Below are 21806 nucleotides of genomic sequence, written 5' to 3' on the forward strand. Positions count from 1 at the left end.
TAGAAATAGCCCCTCTATGTATTTGCATCTAACCTGTGTTTTGATATGAAAGCCAGGACACTCACAAGCTCGGCTCTTGCGGGAAGAGTCTTGGGAGCATTAGGTGTGTAGGGAAGGACTTGAATTTCACAGCCCTGAAGCGAGGTGAATGTTGTCACTTAAACAGATTCATTAGGAGACCGGTACTTCGACAAGCTCTTAACAAGAGCTCTTGGTGCTTAGGATTTTTGGGAAGCTGTACTAATTCCTGCTTAGGTGCTTAAATGTAGATTTGAGAGTTAATACTAGGCAACAGGATTTGAATAATCAGACCTAGCTGTGCAAACCTACGGATGCTACCAGGGCTGCTGGGGAGCCCAAGTGGCAGGGCTTCTGTGTGTGGTGGAGGGGCTGGGTGTGCACTTCTCGGGAGTTCCAAGGGAAGCTGGTTTGCAGGAATTTAAAGCATTGCTTACAGATTAGTCACTTAAAAGCGTTAAAAAAAAATCATCTCTTCTGCAGCCCAAAGGATAAAAGCTGTCTGCCGTTGCTCAGAGCAGAGCCAGCACTGTGGCTAAGTGATTCCCATGCTGGAGTCATTTGGGTTTTTCTTATGGCTGTTTTTTCCCCCTCTTGTAACTGGTCAGGTGGTATTATGAGTAACTTAATGAATTTGGCAGTAGGATCTGTCCAAGGCAAAATAGCACATGTTATGTCCAGCAGTCTTAGATTTCCTTCTTCATGCATGAAGTGGAGGTTTGGTTAATGCACTGCTAATGCTGTATCTCTGTGACACCCCTTTGGAAAAGTGTCTGGCTTTCTGCGGGACTGGGGCCATTGATGCAGCCCTGGGAAGAGCAGGAAGATGGACAAGACTGACCTGAACCCATAATTGCAGGGAAAGTTGTCTGCATGCGATTTTTAGGTGATATTTTTTCCTATGGGCTGTCTACAATGGGTATGTAGCAGGAGAACGTCTTGTTGAGTGGAGATGGCTGAGTTAATGCAAAGTTGCAGGCAAAGGCGCAGAGCCTCACTGTTGGTGACAGTGGTAGCTCCTGGTAGCACTGTAGACTCTGGTTGTGGCTTCCCCAGGTTGGCCACTACACCCTGAAGAAGTCCAAGCTCCTTCACCCCCACTTTCCATCACAGCCAGGTAGTCTCCATTTCCCACCTGTCTGGTGCCACCACAGCAGTTTCAGATGGTCTCTGGCCATCTTGGAGGTGATGGAGGTGCTGGGGAGGGTAGAAGACCTGGCAGATGCAGTGACTCCGTGTTGGCAGAACGAGGGAAGAAAAGGGGGAATGAAAGGGACCCATACATTTTGCAAAGGTGCAATGGAGAAATTCAAGGCATAACTTCTATTACCTCTCTCTATTCCTGTCACTTTTTTACTTCTGCTTCCCAAGTGCTCAACTTGCCCTGCTCTGCCAGTGGTTGAACTGATTAAGTTAAATCCAAAGCACTTGTTCACAACCAGGTTGGAACCTGGCTCCTTGTCTCTCCTCGCTATACCAGATGTGTCAGAAATTGGGCTGGAGAACCCCAAGCTTCTCAGGGGTGGTCACTTGCCCAAAGGGAAGTATAGGAATGAATATGGTGAAAACCCCATGAGGGGCTGAATAATTTATTGTGTTACCAGAGAAGTTCTCAGTGGGGTGTAAATGCCAAGCCCTGGGGTTGTGTCCCAGCCCAAACTGTGTCTCTGACATCTGATGACACCCTCGGTCTTCTCAAACCTGTTTGGTATGAACGGTTTGCTAGAAATGAGACTTGGTGAAGCACTTTTTCCCCCCTCCACAGAGCAAGTGTAATCGTTTGGTCCCCGGCATGATATTGGGAAGAAACAGGAAGAATGATTGCGTGATTTGGCTGCAAGATTATCTGTGCTGGGACTTCAGCTCTTGGGGTTAACCTCTACCGAGCAATTACACCATGGCATTGATGTGGCCTGTGCCTAACGGGTGTTGCACTCCTTGAACACTTAACTGAGCACTGGAAAAAAAGCGGCAGTGGCTTAATTGAATTATTCTGATCTGGCAGACGAGCTAAAATGAATGGGGTGAGTAAGGAGGAAAACCTTGCAAACTGCAGGCAGTTTTTTGCTTGAATTGTATATTTTTAGATGAAGAGGAGCATTAAAGGAGTCCTGAAGTGCTACTCAGATCCATTTTCTTCCAGTGCTTACAGAGATAATAAAATTCCAGCACGAAAATAGCTCCTCATCAGAAGCTTGGGCTTTGCTAAGAAGCCCGAAACAACGTGGCATTTATCTAAGAGGGGCCATGCTATTGCTTTCAGTGAGGAGTTCAAAGTAAGTAGTCTCAGTTGAGTTTGTGAGGATCACTTAGCAAAACGATGATTGTGGACAGAGAATGATGACTCCTGAGACTGCAGGGCCTGGTTTCCACTGAGGACACACCTGTGGGTGCTTTGGGAGGTTTGGCTGCTGCTGTGATGGTGTCCAGAAGGATCCAGCGATGGGGGGAATATCCCACCCTGCCGAGCGGCTGTGGTGTCCTGCTCTTATGGTCTCCACAAGATGTCAGTGTAGATTTATTGGATTAGATATAAAATCCTGATGCTGTTTCCCCCAGCAGATTAAAGCAAAAACTGTTTCAGAGCTGTACAATAGGTTTGATTGTGCTCTGGAATGTGTCGTCTGTGTCGAGTGCTGGTGCCCGGGGAGGGGTGTGAGTGACACCCCGAAGTGGGAGCAGAGCTCCTGGCAGAAAAAGACAACACTTTGCTCGTATCAAGGTGCCCTTACTCCCTTGTGCATGAGTTGCATATGCATAATATGCAACATTGCACTTATGCAATGAAGTGATATTTATTTTACTCAAAGAAAAGCTGGAAGCCTGAGGAAAAGCTAGAAAGTCCAGCCTGTGTGGCAGGAAGGATCTGAGGGCAGCTGTGTCAAGTCATGTATTGGAGTAGCTTAACTGCTGGTATGCAGTATCCAAAGCTTGCTTTGTTTCTTTACATATAAAAAGTGGCCTTCCTACCCCGAATGACGAGCTGGGACCCTGCAAAGAAACCAAGACCAACCCAAGAGAGTTCCCCTTCACCTTTTAGCTCTTATGCATAGCAATCCCTACCTGTCAGATAAAATTTTAAGTGCCTGTTGGGGTGAATTGCGATCAACATTGGGAACAGAGGAGCTTTCCCATGGAAGAAGATTCTTTGAAGTGCTGGCAGTGGTGGTGGAGATGCTGACCCAAGCCCAGGCCTGGCCCTGTTCAGGAGGGAGCTTCCCCAGCCAGGTTGGGCTTCTCCATGTCCCTGTGCAGCGCAGCATCTCCAGCAGTACGCTGCTCTGGGCATCGCTGGGTCCGCCGAGGTTCCCCTGGACTGCCAGCCCCAGCTCCTGTGGCCAGAGCAAGGCTGCAGGGATGTTTCAGTGCCAGCTTCGTTCTCCCCTCCCTTGCACCCCTAGTATTTATTTCTATTTGCCCAATAAAAGCCAAATGCAATGCATCCCCCACAGCCTCCCCTTGCAGCTGGGGCTGTGGTCACCTCGCCCTGTAATGCTGGCCTGGCGTGGGTGGCCTCACTCCCACGATCCTGCCCAAAAGCCATGGGAGCCGCTGTGCGATGATTAACGTATGGTCCCCGGCACTGCACCCTGTCACTCGCGAGGGAGGGGAGGGAGCAAAAGGTGACTGTATTTGTCAGCAGTGGCAGAAATAGCCACGTTTCAGATTTCACTGGGGAAGTGGGGAGGCAGGGAGGGAGACCAAGACCAATGTGGTGCTCAGCCCTGTTCCCAGGCCTGCCTCAAAGCTGGGAGGGAAAAGCAGAGCCCCATTTTCCTTATGGACAAGCATGTGCCCACCTAAATTTTCCTGAGAGGATCCCAGCTACTCCCCAATGTTTGCATTGTGCTGATCAGCTGGACACAGGGATGCAAACGCCCTTACCTCTTGGTGTCTACCAGCTCACCCTGCGGACAGCTGAGACACCTTTCTGGGGTTTTGGGGCTCCAAAGGAGGCATTCATATTTTCCTGCCCTTTGCGCCATGGCAGCCGCTGGACTCCACTTAACTGATGGCCACACTGGAGAGTTATTCTTATTTTTCTGCTGGCAAAGCATCTTTGCTTGTTCAAGGGCCGGACTCTGCCCATGTGCCTGCCACTCATGCAAGACACTGGCTGGGATGCACTCCTGGGCTGCTTGGGACAGGGGATGCTCTGCAAAGCCGGGTGGTTTTCAAAGATAAGGGATAATCTTTAGAGCTGATTTTTAAATAGAATGGATCCTGATGCTCAGCTCAGTGCAGCCACGTTGGATAAAGGAAAAGGTGCAAACAAAACAGCCACCAGGATTTAAGGGCAAAGCTGTGAGCTTGTTCCTCAAGTTAGCGATTACCAATGAAATCAATGGGGTTGCTCAAGGAAATTGCCTTTTTGGATATACCAAGACTTTGCTGTGAACTCACCATAAGCCTCCCCGGTGAGGGGATGTTTGCTCAGTGCTTTCCAAGGGGAAAAATGTAACTGGAGGGACATACCAACAGCTGCTCCTAAAACCAGTCCAGGCCATGGTTTATTCCATTATATATATATATGTATATATAAGATATGATAGCCATAACATGGCAGCAAATGCAGAATTGTTTTATAAAACTGGACTTTATAAAGCTGGACTTATAAACCTGCAAACTATAAGACAAAAAGGGGGAAAATAGAAGGAAAAGGCAAAATAAAATAAAAGAGATACTTTAAGTTTAGCCCAATGTTCAGCTGTAAATGGTGGTTACATCAGCATTGCTCTCAGTGTGATCAGCTGCTGTGTTTTGCTCAAAAAGACCCCGTGAACTTTGAGTTTAAAAGCCCAGGAAACATTGGTCTAATGACATTATTGGAAGTAACTTTTTTTTCCCCTCCCTCCTGAAAGCAACTTGATACTGCAATTTTCTTAAAGGGTTGTTTTAGGACAGTCACAAGATGTACAGGCCTGAGTGTGGCAGTGCTATATCAGATTGGCAGCGACGCTGAGCGGCGGTATCCAAACCCGGATTGAGCCGGTATCCTGAGGGTGTAAATTCGAGTTTCCGATTGCTCCGAAATCAGAACCAGCTGCCAAGCACATGAAAGGTTGGTTGTCTGAATTCAGGGCTGCATTCAAATTTGTTCCTCTGTCACTGAAAGCCATGTTATTTACTAACCAGAGCAGTGGAGAGGGAGGAAGGCTGCTGAAAGCCACTCAAGGCACCCCCACGGCTGGTGGGGCTGCCGTGGGTCCTGGCGGGACACAGAGGGGAGGAGAGGAGCATCCCGGTGCTCTGCAGCCATCCCACCTGCTGTTAATTTTCCGCTTCCCCCTCCCCCAGACCTGAAACATCTCTTGCTCCCTTGTAAGTGCCTTCTGCAGATGTTTTAAAAGCAACTGGTGAGCTACTTCCCTGCTGGAGGGGCTGCTCAGCCTGTATCCTCCCCCTCCAGAGGGAAAAGCCTCAAATCTGAGGGGTGTTTGCAAGTGTGAAAGTTCTTAAGAAAAGAAGCCAGGCTCCTTTCCCTATCCAATAATTTTTAAAGGCCTGATGAATCAAGCTTGGTGGGCTTTCAAGGTGCCTGCCCCCTCCTGCTTGCCCAGAACCCAGCGCTGCTGGTTGTCATTTGCTCACAGAAGCTGTGGTGACCTCTCTCCGTGTGTTGACTTGCATGGGAGCTTTGCTGCTAAAGTTATTGCTCCCAGCATCCATCCCCATGAGAGACAAGACTGACACTCTCATTTGGGATGTCGGGCTGGGGCCCCCGGCTGTCGTGTTCCTGCTGGAGGATCTGTGTGTCTGTGTATCTGCCAAGGAGAGAAGTTGGAGGGCATGAGCCTTCTCCAGGCTGCATCGACTCCGTGGGCATGTGTGTACCATGTAATGTGTAGGTTTGGTTTGAGCACAACCGCCACCCGAGGCAGTTTTTCTGCAGGGTGGTGATAATAGGACTGACTAAAACTGTAGTTAAAATACCCAGCCCTGATGTTTCACCGTTGCGAACCAAGAAGCTACAAACAGATGCCTTTCCAAAGCCTCACCCTGCTCTGAGTTGCATCGTGTTTCATCTTCTGCATGGAAAAGCCACAGTAAAGAGGGGAGGGGGCCTTGTGCTTTTGTGGAGATACATTTTGGTTTGCATTGGGCAGCAAGTGAGGTGGGCTTCGGTGTGCTGATGCCTAGCCCGCAGTCCCCTGGTCCCCAAGCTGTGGTGTACCTGGCTGCACTCCCCACAGCATGGAGCTGTAGCTTTGGGGGCTTCTTGAGCCCTGGATTTCACAAAATTTTAAAAGAAACGGGGTTTTCTGTCTCAGCAGTGGTGTTATTTAGAGACTGGAAGGGGCTGCGTGAGGCTTGTTCCCAATTCTCCACGGCCGCTGGCAATGACTTGTCTGTTCTACTCCTGCAGCACGTACCCTAAATGGGCATTTAATCAGATGCAAATGTAGGAAGCAGACAACTTTCACCCCATTGAAGTATCTCAACCTCACTGGGGCAAGGGGGAGGACTCTGTATCCCTCCCTGAGCCACTCCTGTGTCTCCTTTAGTTACAAAAGGACTGTGTCAGTAACAGGAGCAGGTTTGGTCATGGCCAAGGAGACCAAAGCTGGAGCTACTGCCTGGTCTGGGGACTATGGGGGTGTCTGTGCTCCTCACCAGGATCTCCAATTCCTTGAGACCCAGCAGCATCACCTCCAACCATCAGCCAGATCTGAGGGGGTGAACACTGCAGCTTTTCCCCTTGCCCAGTCCTGGGAAAAGTGCTGAGATCTATTAATCAGATTATCTCCCTTCTTGCCACCACATGGAAACAGGGAAGGGAAAACCCGCTCCCCTCCTCTCCTGCCTGGGATGGGAAAGAGATGTATTTACTCTCCAGTACCTTCTAGCTGGAAGCAGGATGAGAAAAGAGACCCCCTGGGGCATGGGGATCCCCATCGATGACCACACTGGGTTCTGCTGAAACCCAAAATTAGCAGACAAGGTGAGCAGTCTGCGGTGTGGCACCCCCACTTATAGAGAAAACATTTACTGAGTCATATAGTAACAGTACAGGGCAAATTGGCAAGGCGACCCAGGGAAAAATCTGTCCTGTCTATGGTCGTGTCAGGGGTGTTGCTGGATGTTATTTATAACATTTTATTATTATTATTTTTACTTGTACCAGTTCTTCCCAGCCAGAGAAAGTCATGTAAGCCATTGCTCAGGAAAGAAAATGGTGTTAAGCTGGTAAAAAAAGAGCAAAATTCCTGTGTTTTGTTTTGTTTTGTTTTAAGTTAGCCATTCTCACTTCAGCAGGTGCTGAGATTTCCTGCACACCTCACCTGAACAAGAGCTGAACAGGGCAGTTAAAAAGATGAGGAAGGGTGGAGTAGTACAGAGATATGAAGGTGAGGATGGGTTAATGCTTGCCAAATTAAAACCAAACAAAACCAAATCAAACTAAAAAAAAAAAAAAAGCCAAGAAACCCCCTAATTTTTTGGCTACAAGCACCAGGGCTATGTGCCAGCGTGGTGGGTGTTGGGGCTTGGGAGGACGAAACTGGGGAGTATGGCCCCTGCCTGCTCCTGCCCATTTCTGCCTGATGCCTGTAATGGGGTGAGAACCTCTTGGAGAAGGGAAAACAGCCCTTCCACCCAGATGGGGCACACTGGTCCTGGAGAAGGTCCCTCACGGCAGCAGGTTGGGAGGCAGCTCTGGGGTTGTGACCGTGGCTTTGCCTCCGTGGTGTGCAGGAATGATCCTGGGCACTTGCAGAGCATCCCACGGTCTGACCTGTGTCTGGCCTGGGGTTGTCAGCATCACGTACCTGAGACAGGAGGAGTTATTGCTGCAAGAGGAGGCAGCATCAGGCATAAAATGTGAAACATGGGGAGAAATTAAAATCCTGTGGCAAGTTTCCCATTTTATTTTTTTTTTCTCTCACTATGCTTAAAAAGAGAAGCTGAGGGACATGGGGGCTTCCACAACCTTGGGCTGTCACCTCCAAACTTACCTTATTTCGAGCATAAACTCCCTACTTTGCTGTGGTCTGGTGTCGTGTGTGATGTCCTCTGCCCTGTTAGTGTGACCCTGCCTGGGAGTAAATGACTGCAGTGGCTGTCCCATAACTACAAAATAAATTAAACGTCGCTGTTAACACATCTCTCCTCAGTCCAATTCTCATAATTGGGCCAGATAGAGCAGCACTAATTTGAATAGGTATAATTGGGCTATGGAAAGACATAACCCTTTTCTGAACCATTTGCCAGACCTGCTCACCCCCACAAAGGGTGACACATTTTACTGCACAGAAGCCAAACATAACAAATCAACAAATAACCCATGGTATCTGATAATCCAGGTGACGTAGGTGAATAATTGCCTAGAAACTTACAGGAAGATACTTGAATGCTGAGGGTTTTTTTGATGGTGACAAATGAACTGTGAGTATCAGGTTGCATGCTTTGGCTTTCTGTAGGAATGGAGATAAAGATTTGAGTCCAGGACATCCAGGGCTAAGTCAGTTCAAAGGTCCTTGACAAGGGTTTATGGGTGGAATGTGCTTCACTTCCCATTAAAATGGGCCTCCCTAGAGATGTGTTATGCTGTGCCAAGGTGCTCTTGCTGGGGGGTAAACCTGTCCCTACCACCCTGTGCCACCCTAGAGCTCCCGAATCCCCCCCAAGACCCATCGTTCACAGATCATGAAGTCAAAGTGGGGCAATATAACCCTCTGATCTGATATCATGTGCAACACAAGTTGGGTGGTTTACTGATTTCAATTAAAGAATTTTTTTTTTTCCAGAAAAAAACAAGCAAACAAGCCAAACATTTGGGACTTAATAATTTCCAGCAGTGGAGAGTCCACAGCATCACTGGGTAAGTTGTTCCAGCGGTTAATTATGCTGATGAAGTCAATGGAGTTACTGTAAACTCAAGTTATACCAGTGTGACTGAATACAAAATTTGGCCTAGTTACCCAAAAGAAGCAGCACTTTGAAGTCTCTGTATGTCTTTAAATAAAGTTATTCTCCAGTGGAAGATGAGGAAATGCAAGACTTTTCCTCTAAAGCATACTACAGCAGTCAGTCAGTCTCCAGTATACTACCAGAATATTAATACCAAATCCAAATTGCACCCACGTTTAAGACAGTTAATTGCACTTGTTTTATACATAAGTCTGTCTGTCTTCGTTAGGGCTATATTGCTGTTGGCTGTGATAACATTTTTATCTGTTAACTTCCAAGCTGCTACGACTAACACCAGCTACTCATGAAATGAGTCAGCTAACTTTCCTTTTAACCGTTCGTTCTGCTCCCTGAAGGTGTTATGAATGTTGTGGTATGACAAGCTGGTCGACACTCATTCCTTTAAAGCTTATGTAGCAATTTTATTGTCACAATAGGCTTTCTAAAAAATGGGGTCAGGGTTTTGCAGCAGCTGGGCAAGAAGCAGTTACCATTTCAGTGTGAAGGCTTGAGTGAAAACAATTGTTTTGATTTATTTAAAAAGCATCTTATGATGGAAATTGGTGTTACATGATCCAGGTTTTTGTTCCCACAGGAACAATTCTTACAGGCTATCTGAATTATCCAGAAACTGTTAAGGCAGATTTATACTTAAACTGGATTATAAGGAAATAGGCTGCAAACCACTGCAACAAATCATAACTAATCACAATCCATAGGAATGATTAAAGCTCAGAAATCTCCCCTGAAGTTGCATTAATGAATGAGAAATTGCATGCAAAGGGCGCTGCGGTTCTTGGTCTCAGCCAGACATTGTGCCTCTTGCCCCCCCTCTCACCCGGGGCGTTAGAAGGCTTCCCCTTGAGCTCATGTCCCACTAAACGACTTTTCCATCCTGGGTGAAATTTCTATGGGAGGACTGGGGACGTTTATCCCAGACAAAGAGGGAATGCTGTAGCTTGTTGCACCCTACAAAGATGTTAACCCCTGTAGACTAGTCACACCCTTACTCAGGTAAAATATTTTCAGACTAGCTAATTTATCTCTTCACATGTAAAATGTCTGTGGTATTCATCTTAACTTCCTGTGCCTAACTGCTTGAACTATGCTTGCTAAACGTGGCCAAGAAGCTATGCTTTCCCACCCTAGAAGTGAACAGAGAGCTCCAGCATATATTTATCTTTTCTTTTGCATACTTCACAGAAACATTTTGAAGCTTAAGCAGTCTCTCCGATTATGTTTGTTCAGTGTTTCAATAACCTCCTGTGAAAATGCTCACAAAGGATTATTCTTCTTTCTGGTCCACAATAATTTACTTACTCCTCCAACTCCGTGTTTGCTTCATGCTGATTATAAGGGCCATAAAGCCATGTCACTGAAATGCACCATTCCCAGAGGCCACTTGCTCTCTTTGCTGGGAGAAAAAGAGGACTCAGACCCCAGAGGATGCTTCTTGGATGGAGGATGGAGCCTGCTCTCCTGGAGCTGCAAATTTGGGAGACAAGATGTGTCTGTGCCAGAAGCCCGCTGTTGCCAGTGCTGGCTGGGAGCGGAGGGTGGTGGGTGTCCCCGGGTGTGTTCATGGCTGACAGCACCTGAGGAAGGCCCCATAAAGTGTAATCCTTAATTCATCTTCTCAGGAGCCCAGAAAGGCTGACGTAGTTGGTGGGATATGTGTGAATGTGAGCCTTTCAAAGGCAGAACAAGATGACAGTTCCTCCGTGCCTACTGCGCTGGTATGAACTTGGCCTGCATGACAGAATCCTTTTATAATGTCCCTGTGTTTTACTCTCATCCAAAACAGCCAAAACAATAAATAAATAAAAAAAAAAGAAGTCCCAGATGACCCAGTGCCCACCAGTCCATGCCCCATATGAGACAGACGTGAACATCCACCGTGCACCCCAGCTCGGGGGCAGAAGATGAGCCTTCAGCCATCGGTGTGTGCTCCTGGGAGAGCAGCGGCGTAATTGCTGAGTGGTGAATACCAGTTTATCATGTTCTGGGATCCTTCCCCACGTACACCCACTTTATATGCTTTTTCCCTGTTTAGAGGGGAGGTTATCCCAGCCCATAAACACCCCTATAGCAAGATAGCTTTGTGCAGCTCTCCTCCGTGTGGCAAAGGCGGTGGTGAGGACACCCAGTGTAAGGAAACCTGTGCACTGCAGGACCTGTCCTCCGGGCTGCTCTGCTGCTGGGTGCCCTTTTGAGGCCATCTCCTGCAGCTGCTGTGTAGCAATAAACCGTGTCCACACCGTGTCCGCAGCACTGAGAGCACCCTCAGCTCAGCAGGGTTCCGCAGCCACTGGAAGAGGCACTGCTGGGAAATGTCAACTCCTGCTTTAGGACACTCCCATGTCCCAGCACAGCATGGGTGTCCCTCAAAGGCTGAGGGAAGTGACCCAGGTCCAGCGTATCACATCTCCCCAAAGAGTGGTGCTGCAAAGTGATGCTTCCTGACGCAATTGCTGCTTAGTGACAGGAATGAGGTAGGTGTGTTTTAATGAAGAGCAGCTTTAGCTGAGGGTGGATTTCTCTGCTGTGGGTCAGCACTGTGGGTGGGTTCACCCTGCTGCTCCACACAGCTGTTGGCCCCAGGCACTGCAGGATCACCCATCTGGCTCTGACCAAAAGTCACTTGAAATCTTTGCTTGTTGATGAAGGTGATGAGCTGGGCTGATAATTGTGTCTTCTGCAGAACAATAGATAAGCAAACATTTGAGGAGGAAGAAACTACTGAGGGGGGAAAAAGAACCTGTACTTCTCACATTATCAAGATACTTGTGCTTGGCTAAACAGGCTGATGGGAGCTGGGGCTATTTCAAGCCAGAGTGTTTTAACATGGCAAATGGGCCAGCTGGTCTTGGAGGCTGATAATCTTCCTCCTTTTGAAAAAGTTGAAGGGCTGTCTCCCCAGTGGGTCTGCTTTGATTTAATAATCACCCAAAAGGAATCAGGAGTGTCTCCACAAGCACCTAATGCTTCTGTGAGCCTGCAGTTCATCCCTACAAACGTGCACATGGTTCTGTATGTGCCAGAGTTTCAGCTCATGGGATTTCACAGAGCATTTTCTGTTTCATTTTTTTTCATAGCCCTTGTAGGAATTCCCTATTTTTTACCCTCAGCTGTTGCTTACTGAGTTAAAGGGATGCACTTGCAGAGGATATTCATCCCTGGCATTCATCCCAGGTTACCTGGACAGCTGCTCAAGAGCCTTCATGTTTTTTCTTACCTTCATGAGCCCTTGTCCCATGGTACAGTTAATCTTGGAGAAACATCTGGCATTGCTCCTCCATTTCTGTGAACAGTTTTATGGTTTGCATGTTCGAGGCCGTGTTCTGATTTGCTGTCTATCTAGTTCACAAATGGTCACCGCTGAAATGGTCCTCCAACTCTGAGCTGACCACAAGATGGTTTGTTCAGGAAAAGCAGGATTGCTCTTCAAAACCTTTCCTGCCGCCTCTTGCTGCAGCATCGCTTTGTGAATCAGTGTCTAGTGGAGAGTCCCATTCATAGTCAAGATGATGTTTCTGGTACTGAACATAGTGGTCTTCTGAAAAGTCTCTTCTGTTCCTCTTTAATCTTTCTCTTTTTAACTGTGCGGGTTGTGCATGCTCCACTTCTCAGTAGGTACTAGAAGCCCTTGTTTGAAGACTCTTGCAGAAAGGTTTTGCTTCTTTTAAGGGAAACACACTGCTAGTGTGTATTTCTTCTTGGTGCTGCTTGCTGGCGTCTCCCTGGACCCTCAGTTTGTATCCCCTCTCTGCACACGTTGCTTTAAAATAGTTCTTCCTACCTTCATGAAAAGGCAAAAAAAAAAATCCTCTCACCGTGGTCAGTGCATTCCCGGGATGCTTCAATGCCCTGGAATCCCCAGTTTGCTGCTGCGAGGTGCCTCCCCATTGCTCTTTGCCCTGCCCCACTTCTGATACGAAATCAGCCTTCTCTGCTGGTAGATAAGATGAGCCCTGTGGCAGGGTGGCGAACGAAGACGAGTCTTTCTTATAATAACAGATTAACAGGTGAAGGGAGCAATCTGAGAGTGGGAAATCTGCATTACCCTGTAGTATCAGTACTATCTGACTCCATCTCCAGCTCTTCCAAACAAGAATATTCTGGTATCCTAAAGACTATTGGTAATTTTGACTATAATCCATACAGGGCAATCAGACTTTAAAGTCCTTGTTAATCTTCTCTCCCTTTCCACTGACACCAGCCCATTTTCAGGTCAACATATTCATTTTTTAAGTTGCTATTCAGTCTACAGCACTGACATGGTATTTTGAAGTAAACCCAGTAGCGGAGGTTGAGCAATGCTCACAGATTACTAACTCATGTAGCTTTTATCAACTGGAAGTAGGAAAATGGTATTAAATAATAGTCTTTTATTAATATCCTCAGTACTAGTATTACATGATACTATCAAACATACAATTTTACATTTATCTATGAATTTGATTTACAGAAAAGGTGGTTTGCAGTTCCAGCTGAAGATCTTTCTGGTTAAGAAATGGTGTTGTACAAAGCACGGCTGTTGCCTTTGATTTCTTGTCTGGAATGGGGTGTTTCACCTTTGTGTAAAGAAAACATGTACTCTCTCAGTCTTCACTGCTGTTGGGCACCTGTAAGTCATCTCAAAGCTGTGCAATATGTGAAGGTTACCCATCCAGAATTGAAGCAATGGTGCTAGCCAACACATTGTCTTCAAACACGGAAATTGCCTCAAAAGTTGATATTTAAGGTAGATTGGAATGAGTATTTGACAGGCCTTAAAAAAGAGGCCATTGATTGACAACTATGAAGGAAGAATACATTTTTTTAAATACTGCTTTGAGGGAGGGCTTTCTTGGTCTATGTCCTGTCAGTGGTGTTACTGTAAAGTTGGAGTCAGAGCCAAAGCTTACCAACAATTTTTCTTGTTGATGTGCTCTGATATCTGATTTTGTGAGGGTTGGGATTACCCCTAGAGATGGAGCGTGGGCTGTTGAAGCAGCTGCTCCTATCTCTAGCAGCCTGGGGGAAAGGTGGGCTTTGCACCCAGCTGTAGAGGTGTGAAGGTAACTCGTGTCCAGGTCAGTTTGTTCCCATCAAGTCAAAACAGAGGACCACTCATCTCTCTTGGCTTTCAGGCCAGGCTTTGGATAAGTGAATTTTCTCTGCCTGTTTTTCTTCCTCAGCTACAAGTGGAGCTGAAGGTGCTTGGCAAGGACCTAAACATTAAGTTTTAGATGTCTGAGTCATGGCAGGTGAATCTTACCCACACGTTCAACTGCTAAAAGAAGCCGCACGCAGGCTCTTAAACGCCCATCTCCCCAGAAGCCTTGGCCAGCACAAAAAAAGACTTGAAAGCTGCTCTTCCACCTCATGACTGGGAAGATTTCAGGTACTTTCCTCTTTGCCTGGAGATATTGTTAGAAGGCGGCTAAGGCCCGTTTTTCCGCCATAACAAGTTAATTAAATCCATTTTCCCCCAACTAAGTTGAGCAAAGGCTTTGTGCAAGCCACATGAGCTATATTGAGAAATAGGGCTTTTCTCCCACGTTCTTGCTGTGCCCGCAGTGGTATGGCTAACAAAGGCTGTTTTCTTCTCAGAAGGAAAATCATCCTTCGGAATTGTTTCTAACGGTCTGGGTTGCTCTTTTGGTTTCTAACTAAACTCGCTGCATTAGAAGAAATTCCCATCGCAAATTGCCTGCTTCCCCCACCAAGCCCTTGTGAATCATCCACGAGGGAACAACACGGCGCCGCTACCGTGCTGAGCGCAGCTGCTGCCGGGCTGCTCTCCTCGTCTGCTGCAAGATGATGCCCAACACGAGAATTCAGCAGCTTTCGTGAGTCGTTCATATGACTTTCAAGATTTTTGGCTCATTTTTTTTGCCCTTGCAGTTGGTGCAAACAAGATATGCCACGAAGGTTTTGCAAAAGAGATTTCCAGATACTTTTTCATAGCTGGGTTGCCTATGACAAGAAGTGTAAAAAGCCTCTGCAAATCAGGAAACTTGTTCTGCGGTGCAATCTGTGTAGGAAAAAGTTCACTCACCACTTTTTGTGCTTGGCTCTGCCAGTGCAGATTCAACATCTTGCAGCTTCGATTCCTGCGAAACACTCTCAAAATATTTGTCGCAGACTGCTTTTGCTTGAAATCTACGGGAGCAGAGCAAGCTGTGCAACAGAGCATGCCAGCATGCTTGTGAAAAATCCCTTCTGGATGCCCATCACTTCTCTGCTGAACATTTACCTTTGTACTTGCTATAGCTATTGCCTTGACCTCGCGTTTACCTCCATGGCACTTACCCACTTCCTCGCTCAGCTGCAGATCTTGCTGGCTGGCTCAGACGTCGCCGCACATGCAGCAATCTGTCAGCTAGATTGTAACCCCGCTGACGAAGTGATGTGCTGATTTCATCTGATATTGGCACATGAATTTGATTAAAACATCAAAGAAAGAATCCATTGACGTAGGTGTTTTTGTAGACCCGTTTGCACGACTTCACAGACATTGCTCAAATAGACATTTTTTTTTCTGACCACGGTAAGAAAAGCTTGGGTTTATTCATGGAAAAGGAGTTGCTTCCCATGCTGCAACAGCAGTGTTTGGGATGGAGAGTTGTGTAATTCGTATGCCAGTGATCTGCAGCTGATGTTTGCAAACCACCCATCTGCCCGCTGAGCTCCTCCGGCTGCTGGTGTCACAGCACCAGTGTCCACTGAGCCTCCGTTCCCACTTGTAGCTGGATAAAGCTGAAAATTGAAGAGAAGGTGACAGTGATCCGGGTGACTGCTTTTGCAGGGACTCTATTCTGGCTGTGCTGGGCCAGAGTACTGTCTTGTCCCTGGAGAAACAAGAATCGAGGGGAAAGATTCTAATGCCAACCCGGAATGCTGCAAAACCACAGGAGGACAAAGACATATACCTGAAGACCTGTCAGGAAAGCAAATAAACCTGACAGCTGTTCTCGTTAGTGAGAAATATTTGGCCATCACTTTCTGCAAACTGTAGCCCTTGATAACCGGTCAGCTGCTGAGAAATTCAGTGTATTCAATGGTGAGTTTTACAATCTCCTCTCTCAGTTGCCAGATTTTGTTAGCTTTTCAGGAACATGATGGCATCTTTTTGGGCTTCTCTGCCCCCATCCTCTCTTTATGTTGTCTTCTCCTTTTCTTATCCTTCCCATCCTTCACAGACACCTCCACAATATGACTGAATATTGCCTTCTTACTCTTTCTCTCTCTCCTCAAGCTGCAAGGTGTTCAGCACTGGTTGAAACCGGTGCCCTGGATGGGTCTGCATGATGTAGATGTCAACAGCATAAGACAAGAAGTGTAAAACACAGTTATTGTCCATTGATCAGCCTCCAGGGTGACAAACCTGGAGACTGTTGGTGACAAACCGAGTCATTTCCCAGCCCTGGGCTCCTGCCTCTGTATCTTCCTTCTCTAGAGCCTTGGGGCTCTGGAAAGGGTAAGTCCTTTCCTTGCCTCTGTGCCTTTCAGTGGCCTGACACTTGGAGCCTGCCTGGTTTGGGGAACTGACTTTGAATGGGTGCGGGTGTGCTGGATTTTGTGTTGCTCTGGAGGAGTCTGTACATCTGCTTCATACTGTAAGTGCCCCGCTGCTAACAGGGGGTTGAGGAGAAAAGGTCTAGAAAGGGTCAGACTGGTGCCTGTGTCTGCACTCCTGGTTTAGTTCCAATATTAAAAAAACCCCAAATCATTAGATTCACATGATGGAGCAGCAAAGAAAGTGCCTATTTATGGAGACTGAGGAGAATCCGCAGAGATGTGGGTTCCTGTTATTTGTCTGGATGGCGCCTCCTGATATCACGAGTGGCTGGAAAGGCTTGTTCAGGAACAACGGAGAAGGCAGCTCTGCCTGGCTGTGTTAAAGCCTTAGCACAATGCTTTCAGCACCTAGAATTGCATATTTTGTTTTCATTATAGGAGTCTTATTTTGCAGGAATTTTGATGTACAGAGAGGATAATGCTTTTTGAGTCTTTCTCAAAGTGTGCTCCTTGCTTGTTTACAAAGTGACTTTTCAATCACACCACGGACATTTTACAAAGAGTAAAATGAGGTGTGTAAGTAGAAGAGAGAAAAAAGCTCTAAGAAAAGGTTTCACTAAAAAAAAAAGTTATATGAAGATATCAACTGAAAGGAAGACACATCTGGCAGATCTGGGAAAGTAACAAGCCGTCCTGCTTTTCTGCATTACATTCTGTAACATAAAAACGCAGTTTTGCAGCAAAACTATACAAGGCTCAAGTTTTCAACAAACCCACATATGTCAACGATTTTTTTTTTTTAGATTAATTTTTGTTCCTTGTCCATTTTATTTTGGTTCCTGAGTCCTTTTTGAAGTGTGTATCCTAACACTCTGGGGCCATCACTGCTGGGTCCTCCTAGGCAAAACGCTAGCATTAAATACTGGGGGTGCCTTGGTATTTATTCAGGTGGGTCAAGGAGACAGCAGTTGGATGCCTGATACACCACTTCAGGAGCCATCAATCTGTGGCATCCCTGAGCCCATCAGTCAATGCATTGTGCCCAGCTGTTCGGGATGGAGCATTGCTGGGTGAGGGCTCCTTTGCTGGCTAACTCCAAAGCTTGTGTCTTTTTTGCAGCACCGCCTGGCTTTGCTGAAACCACCTCAAGGAAGTGCAGCCCCAGGTGCTTAGTCGAGACTTGTGGGTGCTGCGGGGCAAGATCAGCCATGCCCCAGGATTAAAGGGAAAGCAAATATTGACTGGCTAACACATGGCAGAAAGTGAGGCGCAGGACCAGCTTTGCTTGACCAGGTGAACTTCACTGCAGTGTAAACTATGGAGATGCAAAATTGCCCACGTGTGCGCCTGGGACAGGAGCTCTGGATCTGTTTGCCCATTACATCTCCACAAGGCCAGCTTTGGTGGGGACGTGAAGGTGGCCAGGGTGAACCTTCTGAGAGAAACTCACGCAGACCTGCCCTGGTCACCTGTGGAGGTCTCCTGTTGTCCCTTGGAGGCACAGCTCTGCGATGACAGTCTTTCAGTGCCTTTTAAGTATTCTTGTGGGTTCTTTATTTTGCAAAAGCTCCAATTTGGGGTGTTTTGATACACATCCTCTTTTTTTCATACATTGGCCAAGTCTCATTTCTCTCTTTGTTTTATGCTCATTTTCCTCCTTTCTTTTTTTTCTTCCCACCCCCCCTCCCATTTCTTTCTGTTTTTTCCCTTTTTCTGACTTCTTTATGTTATTTCCTTGTCTCCTCTCACCCTTTCTTTCTTCTCTTTTTTTCTCTCCACCCATTCTTTCCCTTCTGCCCCTTCATTGCATTTCTAATTCTACAGCAGCATTGAAACTCATCAGAAAGGACGAGGCATCCCTGTCAGTCTGTGCCTCAACCAATCCCCACCCCAGAGGAGATACCAGAGACTCCAGTTGCTGCCTGAAAGTCTACTTTGATTTTTTGTTTCCTTGTGTTTTGTTTTTGTTTTTTTTCTATTTTATTTTATTTTATTTATTTTATTTTATTTTATTTTATTTTATTTTATTTTATTTTATTTTATTTTATTTTATTTTATTTTATTTTATTTTATTGTTTTTGTTGCAAGTTGCTTCATCAGCCAGCAAAGCTGGTAGCCACAGCTGGAGCAAAGAGTGAAAGTGGGTGGCTTTCAGGGAGCCACTGCTGATTTATTTGCAGCTGCAGCAGCATTTCTGTAACATGTGGGTGGATGGATCTGAACAGCCCCACCATTTACCCCTTCGCACTCAATGCTTTTCTCTGCCTCGAGCCCCCTCCTAAAATCTCATCAGAGATCATCTCCTTGGACCAGAAGAGAAGCCACCAAGCTGCCATCTGCCATGTACCTTCCCATTACGTATCACGTGGCATGAGCTCATCTCATCTTGGTCGAGGTTCACTATTTGGGGCTTGGCAGATGTAAATGTAAAATTGAAACTACTGATCGCTCTTCTTATCCGTTTTCAGGCGGGTACATGGTACTCCTCTGCCTTTAGGCAGAACCTGCTGCTGGGACCGTGCTGGTTTCAGTTTCATCAGTATATTCTCCTCAGAGGCCAGGCTTAAGCAGGGTTTGCATTTGCAGCACCAGATCTCAAAGCACTTGAACTGTTAACTAACAGGCTTGCAAAAGGCAGACATTTTTTTACACTAGTTTTACAGAGAGGTAAAAAAACCACACAGTATTGCTGTGTTTCACAAGAAGGAGAGTGTAGCTGCCTGGGGTTGCCACCCTTCTGCTGTGGACATTCACACCATGGCCAGTATTTGTACACTGCAAGCCTTACCTATGGGGAGCATCCTGCCCAAATGCTGCCTTCTGCAATGTGTGAGTCACCAGCAGCATAGGAATATATGCATATATGTCAAAATACTGTCTTACTATTATTGTCTAACCATGTTTGCACCTATATATAAATCTAGGGTAAAATGTATATAACGATACCATGCATATACATTTGTGTAGCATATAGATAATGCACACATTTGTATGCAAATACAGTTGTTAACATATATAAATATATTTTCAAGCATGAATTCAATAATGGAAAAAATATTTGTTTTTAAAAGTAAGCCTTTATTATGCCATAGCCTCTGTGCTCGTTCTAGGTATACATTCTTTTTCTCGTTGATGACAGGTAGCTGTCAGTTTTCCAGTGAAACAAAGCAAAAGAACATGAAATAGTTGTCAAGCATTGCACTGTACCGCGCCATGAATTTTTCTTCCTACAGGCTGAAGAGAAACCACTGAATTATACCGTAACTGTCAGATGTCCTGTTTTAGGTTTGTTGCTCAAACACAATAAAATTATTTAATATACAAAAGCTATCATGCGAAGCCAGTCAGTTTTTCCTCCAGCGATATATCAAGGAAAACAAGAAATGAGAAACGCACCTGAAAATGTTGAAACATTGGCCGTAGGATGTGGGAGAATATTGTAATAGATCATATTTACGACAAAACAGAAACTCAACACCCTGGAAAACATACACACCACTTGAACTGTGTTTACTTCCAGGCACATTGGCCTTTGCATAGGGGTGGGCCGGGTGATTCAGCTGAATCTGAAACCTGATAAACTCTTGCCTTCTGTTTTTACATCACAGCCAGTGATTGCACATGACACATTAAAACCAGATATGGCTACATAGACACTACCTTTGGTATTTATCATATTGATCCTGGTAAGGCTCATTTCTCAGGCATACTGTACTTCACTCTTTCACTTACGACTGTGTATATGTGGGTGCAAGAGGATATATGTTTAAACGGGAGGTCTCATGCCTAGATTGTGAGAGAGTCGAGAGATGAATTTGTGTCAGAGATTTTCTTCTGTTTAGGAAATGTGGCAGCAGGCTGTAGTTCTCAGTAATGCATGCCTCATTTGAGCTCATTCATGAATATCGTTTTGTTCAAATGTTAAGTAAGAGCCACACTTAGTAGGAATTTGAGCTGCAGTAATCGCACCAACCAGCAAAGTTGTATTGTTATTTATTTTCTTCAACTGGAAGAACATACCAGCACTTCTGACATGAACTCTTGCACAAGGAAATTTAAAATTAAATTCTGATTCCTTCAAATAGTGCAACTTAGAAGTGGTTTCTGTGAAACCTTGCCCTCAACTCTTAATTGTTTACATTTTTCTAGATGCTGAGGACATCAAAGGAAATAGTCCAAAAAAACATAGTAAATATTATTAGTAGCTTCTTTAGCATTTTTTTAAATTATTTTTTGGTGGCATTTCTTTTAAGCCAGGCTGGTCCAACCTCAGCAGCTACAAGGTCTGCACCAAGATTTTGGGAACCCAGCCCGAGCAGCTCCATCTCCCAGTCTGGAGACCACAACCCCACCTTCCACCCTCTGGACAGCTCCTTTTCACCCTTCCTTCTGGCAGCAGCACTCACTCAGCCTTCTGACCGCTCCCTGTCACCAAAGCTGTTATGGATAAATTGGGGAAGAAGGAGAGGGTTGGCTGCAAATTGTTGTCCAGTTTGAAAACCTGCTGCCAATTGCTGGTGGTGGAGGGGAGGATGAGGAGGAGGAGGAGGAGGTGGTCATGGTTGTACTGAGGAGACAGCAGCTGCTACAAGACACCCAGTCTCAGAAGTCCGGCTCCCAGTGACAAGAGGTCAGGAGGTGAAGGACATGGTGTTTGGCCGTTTGGGCAGCTCTCACATCTCCAACCATGGTTCCCCATCTCCTCTGAAAAGGAGGGGTGGGCTGCCTGGAGGCTTTCTGAAGGCTGGCGCTGCGTGATCCTCACTGTGTGAGGATCCGGCAATTCTCCAGTCAAAAATATGTCCAGCGAGGGGGCCAGTCAGTGCAGCCAGCATTTATGAAGCTCTCCTGGCCCTAATTTCAATCATATAGATTCAAATCCATAACAGCCTTTCTGCCTCTACTGGGACCATTCATGATTTTTACCTGTGTGTTGCAGGAGGTAAAGCTGAGACAAGGTAACTTCAAATCCCACACCAGCAAGTACCCTGATAACTATTTGGTGGGACACATTTTTTTTAAGCCTAAGGACTGGGACTTGGTAGACCCGGCTTCAAAGTCTGTCTCTGCCCATGAGTCCTCTGGGAGGTCCTCTGCACATTGTGTGAGCTCATGGTGGTCCAATTTTGCCCCTGCAAAGTAGGAATGACAATTTTTCCTTACTTTTTCCATCTCTCCCCAGTGCCCAGTTAGCCTGTTAGCCCAACCCCATGTACCATGACCTCTTTCTTACTGTTGAGCTTGGGAGGGTTGCAGACCTTTAGGGTGTATAGGTGCTGGTGTAAAATAGGTAACAACAAATAATGTAAAAGTTTATGCCAGGCAAGGCTGGGTGCTCTTTGTTTTGCTCGAGCAAGTGGTCCCTTGACATC

The sequence above is a fragment of the Streptopelia decaocto genome (assembly GCF_964273445.1).
Source record: "Streptopelia decaocto genome assembly, chromosome: 1".
In the NCBI taxonomy this organism is placed as follows: Eukaryota; Metazoa; Chordata; class Aves; order Columbiformes; family Columbidae; genus Streptopelia; species Streptopelia decaocto.